Here is a 12,291-nt window from a genome sequence, read left to right on the forward strand (position 1 = left end):
CTATACCATTTTTCATATACAGGCTTGAGCATGTACTCATCCCTAAGTAATGAACCCAATGATTATATCAAAATACTTTGACATTATATCTAGAGATTTCATTGATAGAATTAAGGGTTGGATCCAATGACATAGTATAGAGTTGAGGGAAGACATATTGTTGAGTTGGGGCTTGTCAGTGTTGATTATCCTAATGTAGAGGTCAAACATCATTAGCATGATGTAATACTACTTACGAAGAAGTTATTGATGCCCTGTGAAAATGATGAGGCTCAGACTTGGGTGTTGAGCTTCACACCATTTGACTATGGAGATTGTGCAACATTATCTTCACACCTGCAAGCTTAGGCCATGAATTGATGCTACCATTTTATTAAATACTTTTCCAATATTCTCCACATGTTCATAACTCTTCATATTCTTCTTATTAGAACATGATTATAATGATAGTTGTCTCTTCTTTAACATGACATATCCAAATTTTTTTATATCATAGATGAGAGACCTCATGCTTGGATCGACTTCTCCACCTATGGTGATCTCATAATTAAAATAATACCATTCTGATCATTATATATTGGGGCATTTTGTTGAATGCTCACTGGTCTTCATTATCATCAATGTCTTGGGTTTGTACCATGGTATATTCAAATCATTATCTCCACTTATATGGCTTTCACTTCTTCTTATGAAATCGATGCCTCACCATGCTTTGCCATGAGTTTGATTAGTACCTTGCATCAATGGACATGTGTCGGGTCATAATGAACTTTATAAAACTGATAGAACCCACATGTTAGTTATAATCTTGTATATCAACATCTCAACCCCAATTTGCAAATAATGATCATTTGTACATCTTCTAGAATCTTCTATAAGCTTCATTTATCTTATCTAATAAAGTTTTGAATTTGGGCCTTTTTAATTATAATACGAGATTTGTAATGTAAGATCTCTTAGCCAAATTGGCAACTTGAATCTAAACCATGAATCTGCAACTTGGACGATTCATTTTCAAATCCTTGAACTTGATTTTGAATCTTCAACTAATTTGACTTTGATCTTTAAATATTGAATCATAAAAATGAAACACTATTTTTGAACCTTGAACTAGGAAAATCTACGTCTTGAATTCCAAACTTTGAACCATGAAGCTAAACTCTGAACTTGAATTGAAATCAACTTTGGATCTTCTCTTTAAATTTGTGAACCTTGAACTTTGAACTTTGAACTTTGAAACTTCAGGTTCAAATTCAAGTTCAACATGATCTTGGAACACTGCTTCCCCACAATTTAAGTTTCACCAAAACATCATTAGTAATAAAATTAGCAACATATGGAAATGATCTCATAGGTTTCCTTCCATGGGGCTTTGTGTCAAAATTTTAAATCTCAAGTGCTGAAAATATGCTTATAGCTAGCTCTGACTAGGGATGTGAGCCATAAGTGACATGAAGAATCCATAAGCCTCTAGTAGGAGACTAGTGCTTATCCATTGAGCAAGGGCACTTGACATACAATGGAGATAAAAGAGCTTACTTGCAGAGAGGGAAAGAGTAGTGGAACACCCAAAGACACCTAAACTAACAACAAGCAAAACTAACCAACTACACTAAACACTGCCAAAGACTTTAAGAGTGACACGATATTTACAAGTATATATAGGTGAGAAGAAATCACAATAGAACTAGGAATGAGGAGGACTTACACGAAGCCATTCACTAGCTATGAAAAGAAAGATCCTTTTTAGAACAATGAATTGCATTGTCATGGTGCAACCCAACACCACCTCCATTTTAAAAACTCTCCATCTTGGTAACTCAAATTGATCATGTCCAAGAATATTGTTAACCAATGACCATGCCCAAAGAGCCACGTCTCATCATAAAATTTTGAGTTTTCCTGGGCCTTCTGACAGAGAACTTTTAAGCCCCTTCCCAACAATCCACTGAAACAAAACTTGTTCAAAAATTTCCAAAGTGGGGATTATATCATTTTCAAAATATACACTCTTGGGCTCAACATAAGTAAGAGGCTTTTCAAATTTCAAAACACCCTCAAAATAAAAGTGAGCTTCTTCAAGCATAGGGTCAATCTTGGGTAGGATAAATTCATCATCTTTTGTTGCTAATAAGTCTCAAGATTCTTTATCTAAAAAAGAGAAATTGGAAGGGCTTATACCTGGAGTTTCCATAACAACAATTCCTTCTTTGTCAATTGAGAGAAAGTGGGGTAGAAATTCTTCATTGTGGGGTAATATGTTTGCTAAAACCTTCAATGGTCCTTGAGACTATATTACTTTGGAGACTTGAAGCTCTCCCTATTGTATACTTTTTTCAATATTCTCTATTTCAAGAGGGAATAAATAATCCTTCCCACCTGAAGGTGATTCCTCTATTTGGAAAAGAGGGTTCTCTCTAATAGTGACATCCTCACAAAATCTCGTTGGTAGGTATAACGGGTTAAGTTCACTCTGAGTCACCTTATCCTCCAACCCTTTAAATTTTGTTTCTATTTCACTCACTGATCTATTAATTGGTTTGAGAATATCTCCTTCACCTGGGCATGCGAAAGGTTCTCCCTTTTAGAAATCATTGTTGTCATGAATGATTGTGATTGCCTCTAATTTTTGAAGATTGTCTAGTTGGGATCTAGTATTACGCTAAAAATCAACATTTGAGCCTCTCAAGCACCTCATAGGACTGTACAAGTTTTCTTGTTCCTCTATTATTTTAGGTTGTGACTATTTCTCTTGAGATGGTGGGTAATGAAATAAAAAGGTTTCATATTATGCCTCTCCAACAACTTGAAGGATGCCTTTTTTTTCTTCCCCATGAATCCTTCCTTTTTCATGTTGATCAACCATTCTTTCTTGATCAACATTAATGACTAAAATTGCATTAGGAACTTCAAAAGAAAAAGATATAAATATTGAATAAGAGGTAGCTATTGGTAAGCTTTCATTCAACTTATTTTCACCCATCTCTTCCTCTACAAGAGGCACACCTAGATAATTTATTAGATCACCTAACTGAGAAATATGTTCATCATTACTCTCAATGCACAAACATCAACCCTTTTCCATATCAAAGGAATTATTTTTAGCATATGTGGGATTTTGCAAATCCTCATCATCATACTCAACATGTAGATGATATACTCTAGACACATTATTGGGACTGTTTTCAATCACAAGAGGCATTAACAAATCCTCTCCACTAAAAAATGTTGTATCTCAACAAACAAGGGTAGGGGGTGTTGGTGTCACTATTTTGAGAAAAAGCCTTTTTAGTTTAGGTTTTACCTTTGGATGATACTAATGTTTATAGAGACAAAATTATTTCCTACAAAGGTTTATCACATTTTACTCCACTAATGATCATATCATCATCCAACAGTGTACCATGAACCAAAGGTTCTCTAGTGTATAATTTCTCTCTTCTTGTCTTATGACAACCATCCATTGAGGACTTAAAGTTATCAAATATAAGCTTATCTTTTAAATTCAAACCCAAACTTGAGACTTTTGTTATATCATTTTGTTGAAACCAACTGGATAGAAAAAAATCATCCTCAATTATAACAAATTCTTTCTTAGCAATTTCAAAATCACATAACTTACTCCCTTTGAGATGGAATTTGACCTCTGGATGCAATGCCGCAATAAAGATTGACAACAAGTTAGCTTGGCTGGTTTGGTGAACTTGTGGAATATTTGTCAAAGTTTGGTTGAATCTATCAATAAAGTTTCTTATCTCCCCATATTCTCCTTTATGAATCTTGAAAAGTTTGCATACTAGGTAGCCCACATCGACTATTGGTTTAAATATTGTGAGGAATTTATTTTCCAGCAAACTACAATTAGACATGCACCCACCTTCCAAATGCTGAAACAAAATAACATCACCAACAAGGAATATAACAAATAGATGAACATAGACATTATCCTCTAAAATACCAAGAATCCCACTTGCTATGTTGAATTCTTGAATGTGGTTGTTAGGATCTTGATCACCTCCTTTGGTAAACTTAGGAAAGTATCTTTTTGATTTGGAAAGCATGGTTGTGCAACGAGACAAAGAAAAAGGAAAAAAATGTGGTTGCCATGATTGAGTTGCAATCAAGGCCATGTTTACACTGGACTTCTTCTACAAAATAGAATTAGAGTCACTAACCTCCGTCCTTGAGGATGTACCTTTAGATATCCAAGGAAAGAAAGCACTAGAACTTCACTTTCTTTCCCTAGAAGAGTCAACAAAATGGACAAAGTGGGTTTTTAGGAACAAGCTTAATGAAAATGGGGAAGTAATAAGAAACTAGGCAAGACTGGTATGCAAGGGTTATGCACAAGAAGGAGTTGATTATGGAGAAACTTTTTTGTGAAGTTTTCACCTCATCGCCCCAAAATTTTGGGGACCCCCTCTTTTCGGTTGCCTTAGCAAGTTTTTTGGAGTTGTCCAAAAGTTTTTGATTTGAAAATTATACACTTTGAATGCCTTCAGGCCAGGAGGGATGTCGTTGGATTTATTTTTTCACCCAGTGTGAAACTTGATTTTTTGAAAAATCTAATTTTATCCTTAGGGAAAACACATTTCAAAAACAACATTTTTTTTTAATGGTTAGAACAATATTCGATAGGATAAATTTACAAACTTTTGGACTTAGAAATTTTTTGAAAATTTGATATAGTTGTATAGACTTGAACATATTCAAAATGATTTTATTTATTTATTTAATTGTTTTGGAAAATCTTAAATTTTTTGATGAAAAGGGAAATTTTTTGATAGTGAAATTAAACTTGGAAAATCAATTTTGAATGTTAGAAAAATGATTTATTTTGGTTAAAAATTAAAATTGCGTTGCAAAAATGAAAGTGGATAAATTGCAAAATCTCATTAAATTGGTTGAAATATTGCCTAGAAGATTTTTAATGTTGAAAGAGATTGATAAATTAGAATTGAAAATTGATTTTGGCTTGCCAAATTTGATTTTAATGATATTTTAATTGTCAAAATGGTGTTAAATGAAAATTTTGGCATCTCCTAGGTTTTCCTTGTTTTATTTTTGCAAATTTTGATCACAATCAGCAATTAAATGGGCTAATTTCACTTTGAGCTAAGTAATTTAGCATGACATTTAAATCTGGGCCATTAATGAAGGCACTAATTTAATTTCATTTTCCTCTAGGGCAAGTTGGCCAGCTTGGAGGGACATAAAAATTTTGGTATAAGAGGGGCTCCCCCATCTCTCATCTCCTCATTCCATCTTCCTCCTCATGTGTTGAGCGATTTTTCTCTAGAAGAGCAGCTAGCAAATTTAAGCAATTTTTTCTGGGCAAATTTTTCCTTGCTTGGTGGCATTTTTATTCTTCTATCTTGGGAAAATTTCTCCCTTGGTCAATTTTTTGAGGGCAGGTCTGGATTTTTCTTGCTTGGACAATTTTGTTGAGGTCTGATGTTCTTGCCAGATGCTACAATTTCAGTTTCCAGATTTGGGCAATTTTGTTGACGAAGAGGCTATGTGATCAAAGGGTTTGATTTTGAAAAATGTGATCAATTTCAAGGAAGTCAAAATTCTGATTTTTGCTAGGGCATCATTATTTGCAAGGAGGCTTGAAATTTCCAAGATTTGATATGAATTTGAAGAAGGCTCGGTTATGGTAAAGACAAAATTAAGGTAAAATTCTATTCATTTTAGAGGTGAAGATTGGTTTAAAGGTAGATTCTATTCCTTGTTCTTGTTTGGTTCATTTTCCTTATATTCTTCTTGCATTCATCATCCACCACTTCATCATTCCATTGATAGGTTGAAGTTGGGAGAGATAAGTGTAGATTTCTTGATAGGACACTTGGAGAGGCATAAATAAGCTAGACCACCCTAGGTTGAAGTTGGGAGATATAAGTGTAGTCCATCCTAAGGTAACAGAGAAAAGAAATAAGTGGTAGTCCCATCCCTAGGTTGAAGATTGATAAGTGTAGAGATAGGACTTGGTGAGGCATAAATAAGTTAGATTCCATCGATAGAAAGGAGATATGGAGATTGATAAGTGTAGTCCATATCATTTAGAACAAAGGGTCATAAATAAGTGTTTAGGATGGTAGATGTTAGTGCAAGCAAGAACCCAAAGGGAACAAATACCAAAAAAGGAAAGGAAGACATGATGCCTAAGACCACCTTGTTCTCAAAAGTCAGGTGGATAAGTGATACCAATATTGGTATAGTGAATATGATATAGTCAAATGACATATTGAAGAAAGGACAACTCCTCATGGTAAAGAATATCTACAAGAGCGAAATTGTACATGCAATAGTTTTCCCTCCTACCTTGCCTTGTCCAAAATTGGTAATGGAGTGTACATCCTAGTTTGATATTATTACCAAGTCCATCATTTTTTATGAAGGGAAGAGAGTGTTGGCCAACATCAGTGGACAAGTGGACGAAGAAGCATTTAATATTCTCCAGTATAAAAGCATGACAATGGTAATGATGGATTAGGTGGCTAAGTTATTTTAGGATAATCAGGAGGCTTACATCATTCATCTAAAGCTGAATTGGTTACACAAAGGCAAGAAGGGAGTCACCAAATTGTCAAAGCTCACCAAGTTGGATTTCAAATCAGAGTATGGCGATCTCATTGTGATTCTTAGCCAGATCATGGGCTTAGCTAAAGGTATACAATTCAAAAATTAGATGTATTATTTTATTGATGAAATTAAAAATGGAAAGATAAGATTTGATTGAGCTAGGATTATAAGTGAGAATTTAGAGTTGCAACTTAGGATTATGCAAAATCAAAAGCAATTCTATATGGGGTCCTACCTCTTTTATCTGATTTAGAGGTGGCAAAAATTGAAAAGTGAATCTCAAGGAAGAGAAAATTTGGAAGAAGTGATTTGAGAATATTTGAGGCTAGGCCAAGCTTGGCTATTCATACAAACCAAATTTGAATAGGAAGGTTAGAAAAGACCAGGATGGTTAAGGGAACCAAGTTGATAGATGAAGGAGGATTGAGTATAGTGGAGTCTTGGTTTTTTGCTTTGACTATTAGATTGAGAATACTTGAAGAGGTATAGAATGAGATTGCACAACACAACCCAGGCGTTGACACTTCCATTTTAACCACGATGAGTGATGTTGGGGTTGCACTTGATTTTGAAGATATCAAAGAGGAGAATGTCAATGAGATAGAATTTGGATAAAGATTGGATGAGTTGGGGAAGGTTTCCATCAAGAAGAAACATTTGGGCACCCTTGCCTCCCTCAATGCCTTTATTGGATTCATGAAAGAATATGAAAAGGATCATGAGAAAACATTGCAAGCAATGAGCAACATAATGAATTTAGCTAAGCTCAAGATGAAACATACACTTTTCCCTCCCATGAAGGAAGTCAATGACAAGCTAGCCAAGTTCATTGGTTTGGCTAAAAAGATGAAAGAAAGGGGTAGAACTATATTAGAAGACCATTTGATGTAAGCCCAAATGGAAAATTCTCCTTCTTCTTGGGTAGGATAGGTGTCTGATTCTGATTGACTACCATTTTGGTGCCTTCTCATTAGTTACCACTTTTCCTTTTTTTTCATTGGTCCATTGATGAGGTGGCATCTTCTCATTGGCTGATGGGTTGGCAACCCTAATTAGGGTTTTTAGGATCCAATCTAGATCATTGATTTTGCCTCTAAATTTCTATCGTTGATTGTAATTTTGGCCTCTATATAAGGCCATTTTCTCTCATTTGTAAAAGGTTGAATAAAATTGTTGCTAAGATAATATCGAAATTGCCTCTCTTTATCATTGTTGTGACTTGCATGGTGATTAATAACATTTGGTGTTATTGCATGGTTTCTACTTCCAATAGTTAGAATTAGATTTCCTTTGAAGTTGCTAAAGTATATTTTATTTCAAGAAGGTTGTTAAGTAAAAGTAGATGGATAATTGCATGGTGATATTAGTAGATGTTTGATAGGGATCTATAAACTAGACCACTAGCATCCTAGTGCTTGGTTAGGAAGCCTTGCATGGTAATCTAGTCATTTTCCCTTAGATCATTGCATCTATGGAGGTAGAGCCACTGGTTAGCCTTCATTAGATTCAATCCTTTTCCATTTGCTAATCTTTCCATTCATAGGAGTAGGAGTAAAATAGCAAGTAGTTGAGTAGTTAGATTTCATTCTAAGAAAGTTACAAAGGTAAAAGTCATTTGAACACACCCTCCACCATCGACCTCATCCGCCATTCATACAAAATCATCATCACCATCATACCAAAAGTCCAAGTCATCCTTGAATGAACAATGTAAGGATGCCTACGTGATTACTAGCAAATTACATCAATATAACTGAGTTAGTATCCACAAGTGTAAGGAACATTGGAATTTTTCTCATGTCTTTATGAGTATTAACTTTTCAAGAGAGGAATTGAGTGTTTAATACCCCATATCAAGTGTTCAATTGCTATATGCTATGTAGTGGTACAAAATTGATATCAACAAAACTTTTTCTCCTATGGCCAAACTTGAAGGAGTTAGAACCCTACTTGCATACTCAGCTTACAAGAATTTCAAGGTATATCAAATAGATGTCAAATTTGTATTTTTAAATGGCATATTGGAGGAAGAAGTATACATTGAACAACGTGAATTATTTGTAGATCCAGAGAAAAGAAACATGGTATGTAAACTAAACCAATCTCTTTATGGATTAAAACAAGACCCAAGAGCATGGTATGCAAGACTAAATAACTACTTAGTGAAAATTGGCTTTGAAAGGATAAATGATAATGACAATATATATTTGAAGAATGGTAAGAAAAATGAAGTATTGTTATCTGAGATATTTTTTGATGATATTATATTTGGAGGAAGGGAAGCATTATGTAAATAATTTTCTAATGAAGTGAAAAAGGAATTTGAAATGTCTATGCTTGGTGAAATTAAATTCTTTGTTGGATTACAAGTATCTCAAATGAAGTTTGGTATTTTCATTTTACAATCCAAATACATCAAGGAAATATTAAAGACTTTTGGTATGGAAGATTCAAGGCTAGTGAGTACACCTATGTCTATAGGACATAAGCTATCTAAGATTGATAATTCTACTGATATGAATCATACTCTATATAGATCCATGATTGGAAAACTACAATATGTTGTTCACAACAGGCTAGATATTGCTTTGGTAGCTGGGATAGTTGCTAGATTTTTAGCAAATCCTAAAGAGAATTACATGATGGCTATAAAGAGGATATTGAAATATCTAAAAGGTACATAAGACTATGGATTATATTATAAGAGAAGTGATAGATTTGAACTAAAGGTTTTCAATGACTTAGATTGGGCTGGAAATATTGATGATGGAAAAAGAACCAGTGGAGGTGCATTCTTTCTAGGAAAAATATTGGTGTCATGGATAAGAAAAAAGTAGAATTGTATTTCCCAATCAACAACTAAAGTTGAGTATGTGGCAGTTGTAGTGAATTGTTCAAACATAATATGGATTGAGTAACTGTTGAAAGGTACAAAAGAAGAGATTATAGATCCAATAGTTATCTATTGTGATAACACAAGTACTATCAATATTTCAAAGAATCCAATGATGCATACTAAGACAAAGAACATTGCTATCAAGTATCACTACTTTAGAGAATTAGTTTAAGACAAAGAAGTGAAGCTAGAATATGTGAATACAAAGGAACAAATTGCTGACATATTCATAAAACCATTGCCTAAAGATGCTCATGAATATCTTAGAGGTAAACTAGGTGTGATTTCCCTAATTAAGGCTACTTAAGAAGACAAGGTGTATTGCATCACATGTGCTAATCAAAACATTCTACATAGTGGTGTAATACAACTCTACTTTGGGACATGCCTAAGGTAGAATACTTCAGTACAACATAACTAGATCAATCATAGACAAATAAAAAGTATAAGCCAGACATGAAAAATTTACATAATTCAGATGTATGAAGACTTTACAGTTGAGAGAGCTACACATATTTGGCATTGTCTTCAAAGAGGGAGATTACTAAGAAGAGATCATAGAGGGAGAGATTATTGAGAAAAGAGAGAAAGAGAAAAAAATTGATAGAGGGAGTTTGCATGGATGAGAATTAGAATAAAACTAAGGATATTGGTCACTCATGGAAGTGAAATCTTTTCGATTGTATGGCAACCTAGCTACTACTAGTATTCAGATATTTGAGATGTTGCCATCAATGCCAAAGAAGGAGATTGTTGGAAACTTACATTTGGAACAATTTTTGTTTCATCATTGATGTCAAATCTATGGATGAAACATATTTCTACCTAATCTAAATGTCATATCCATTTGATTGATGAAGAGGATTTGAGAAGTTACTCATAACTATAGCACCTAGAGGAAAGGTTGAAGTTATAAAAATAAAGCTACAATGGATATTTTATTACATAGATTTTGATAAGGAAAAGTAATTGTTTATATCAAGAAAGCTAAGCTAAGCCAAGCAAAAGAGTAAAATACTAAGGAGTATCAAGTAATGCTACCATCAACTGAGCTACAATTAACACTGAGAAAATCTAGTGTTGACCAAGCATTAGCATCAACCAAGAAAGTTAATTAATGTTGAGCTAGAAAGATTTACAATGATCAAGTATTTTAGTGTTTACCGAGTATTAGAATTTAGAGATTGCCGAGTGACAGTAAAAGAAAAAAAGTCAAAGAAATCATAAGATAAAGCCAACTCAGTTGATTTCTTGGGAGATGTAAAATATGTTGAAGATAAGATTGATGAGTTGGATCATTAAATTCAATGAGGTAATTAGGTAAAGACCTAACAAATAGATTCTAGAGAAGTTTCTAGAGGATGATCAAGAAGATGAACATATACATTGAATCAAATTGAATATGATCGTAAACCCTACGATCTACAATGGATGTAGAAAATGCTAAATCATGAATTGCATATTTAAAGGGATACAAAACTGATAATTTGGTTTCATGTCTAGTCAAGCCTAGCCGATCCTAGTCAATATGTGTATGAGGGAGTTTTTATGTGAAGAAAGACATACAAAGAAAGGTTGATCAGAAATGTACAAAAGTGTGAATGTGAAGCTGAAGGAGAAAACTTGCAAATATGATATTGTTATAGATAAGTGAATTAGAGTAGACGGCTTAAGTGTTGATGAGAAAAGTGGACTGATTGCTTGAAAGGTGTCTGAGTAGATCAAGATCATAGATGATAGTGAAAGGCTTATCAGTGAACCAACATAAGGACCAAACAGATATTTGAACCAAAAAAAGTGATTTTTAACCACAAAGATCAAACCTACTATGTTATTTCTTATCATTGTAAACAATTTGTATTGAAATCCTTTTAACAGAGGTTGACCTAACAGTCATTTGAAGACTTAACAGTCTATGCAAATCCTTTAACTAGGTGACATTCTAAATGGAATGATCAAAGTACTCTTACAAGGCCACTCCTAATAGGGTGATTAAATCCTCTAACCAGGTTACATTTAACAATGTGTTTTTTAACCTTTAGCAGGGTTGGCTCCTAACAAATCTCACTTCAAAAGAGTGAAACAGAGTGATATTTTGCTAGTGGTTTTCCAAAATTGGGTTCCTACGTAAAATCCTACTATAAAACTGTGATGAATATTTTATGAATTTTTACATTTGATAATGTTTCCATTATACAATGCAAGTTATGTTTATGACAATTTTACAATAGAGATCAAGCAACAATATGATAAGTAGAACAATGAAGTGTTTAATGTTTAATTGTTCAAGTGGTACATATAGACCTTGAGTAACTGATTCACCCCTAGTTATTCTAAACATTTCTAATAATTACTTCATTTTATTTCTTACAAATGGTTATCCTATGATGTGGATTTTTTTATGTATCAACTTTTAATCTTAATAAAACTTATGTATGTGATTCAACGTCATGGAACCCTTGAGAGATGCAATTGTTAATGTATTGCTTCCACTATATTATGTCTTGTTGTTTAAATCTTTTTAATTTTTTTTTTTTGGAAAACTTAGTGACATAATAGGTTAATTTATTTTGGGTTCCCCAGTGGGGCATTACATCTAGTATCAGAGCTTGAGTTTCTACATTGAGAGCTCTGGGTATATAGGAACGTAACTAGATGACGACTAGTAACTTAAATGAAGCTTAAACAACTGTATGCATCTATTACAACTTGAACACCTTGAACTTTAGACTTGAGTACTTAAACCTAGAAAAAGGAAAAACTACAATATATGTTGATTTGATTTTAAAACATGGTTTCTTATGATTGTG

This window comes from Cupressus sempervirens, chromosome 2, assembly GCF_028749045.1.
Source record: "Cupressus sempervirens isolate cs-2001-9-10 chromosome 2, ASM2874904v1, whole genome shotgun sequence".
Taxonomy (NCBI): domain Eukaryota; kingdom Viridiplantae; phylum Streptophyta; class Pinopsida; order Cupressales; family Cupressaceae; genus Cupressus; species Cupressus sempervirens.